The following is a 1,684-nucleotide window of genomic DNA, read 5'->3' on the forward strand; positions in this document are numbered from 1 at the left end:
CTTTCCCATTGCAATACGCATTTTAATTTCCTGGCTACTGGTACCGAGAGTGCTGGCTGTGGAGCCAAGCCGACTAAAGTTGCTAACAATCTCAATCTCTTCACCATCCATCCTGATGCTGCCAATTGGTCCAGTGGTGAGAATCTTTGTCTTCTTGAAAATTTATGATCCTATGATTAACCCCTGCCCCCTGCCCATCCTCTCACCCTCTGCTTCCACCCTCCCCTTTGGATCCTCATACTCATTCTACAATAATGGTTTGATACAGTATTTGTCCTTATGGGACTGAGTTAGTTCACTCAGCCTAGTACTCTCTTGTCCCTCCAAAGTTAGGTAGTAATTTACAAAATCATTGCCCCTGAATTCTGCTTAGTATTCCATTGTGTGAATGTACCATAATTTCTCAATCCATTCAGTTGTGGTTGGACATCTGGGCTGTTTCCATGTTCTTACAATGGTGAATAACACTGCTGTGAACATTGGTGTACAAGTCTCCATTTGTGCCTCATTTCTCATTTTCTCAGGGTATATTCCAAGCAGTGGAAAGCTGGGTCATATGGAATCTCTAGGTTCAGTTTTTGTGGAAGCACCAAACTGCCTTCTAGAGTGATGGTGTCATTTTACAATCCAACTAACAATGTAAAAGCGTTCCTAACTTGCCACATCTCTGACATTTATTACTTGCTGTCCTGTTAAACTTTGTCCCTGCTACTAATGTGAGATGGTATCTCATTGTGGTTTGGATTTGCATCTCTCTTATTACCAGTGATTCTGAACCTTTTTTATGTGTCTTTTTGCCATTTGAATATCTTCCTCTGTGAAAAGTCTTTGCATGTCTTTTGCTCATTTTTGTAACTGGGTTATCAGCTTTTTTCTTGTGGAGGACCAGGAGTATTCTGTCAACTTTATTATGAGACCCTTGTCTAAGATGGATATTGCCAAATATTTGTTCCCCATCAATAGGTTTTCATTTCACCCTGTAGGAAAAAGTTTTTGATGCACACAGGGACTTAATCTTTAGAAGGTCCCATCCATCAGTTTTATCCTTTTCAGATTGAACATTTCTGGCTGTTTTTCAGTCTTTTTATCCCATAAATGAGGACTTCTAAGCTTGATTCCAATTTATCTCTTATGAACTTTATGGTTTTGGGCTTTACTCCCAGGTCTCTGATGCACCTAGAGTTGATTTTTGTGTATAGTGTGAGATATGGATCCTGTTTCAGCTTTCTACAGTTAACAGTCCAGTTATGCCAGCACCATTTGTTGAAGAGGTTGTCACTTCTCCATCTGATAGGTTTTATTTCCTTGACTAATATTAGTTGACTATAGATATCTGGGTCTATTTCTGGGTTCTCAGTTCTATTCCATTGCTCTGTGTGCCTGTCATTGTACCAGTACCATGCTGTTTTATTTACTACTGCTGGGTAGTATGTTTAGAGGTCAGGGAGTGCAGTGCCTCCGAATTCATTTTTGTGTTTCAAAAGTGCTTTGCTTATTAAAGATCTCTTCCCTCTTCAAATAAGCTTGACAATTTCCCATTTGATCTCCTTGAAAAATGAACTTTGTATCTGTATTGGGATTGCATTGAACATGTAGATTGCTTTTAATAGGATTTTCATTTTCACAATCTTGAGTCTTCCTATCCATGAACAGGGAACATATTTCCATTTCTTTAGGTTTTTTA

The sequence above is a fragment of the Elephantulus edwardii genome, unplaced genomic scaffold (genome assembly GCF_000299155.1).
Source record: "Elephantulus edwardii isolate Elephantulus edwardi_28Jun2011 unplaced genomic scaffold, EleEdw1.0 scaffold00534, whole genome shotgun sequence".
Classification (NCBI taxonomy): domain Eukaryota; kingdom Metazoa; phylum Chordata; class Mammalia; order Macroscelidea; family Macroscelididae; genus Elephantulus; species Elephantulus edwardii.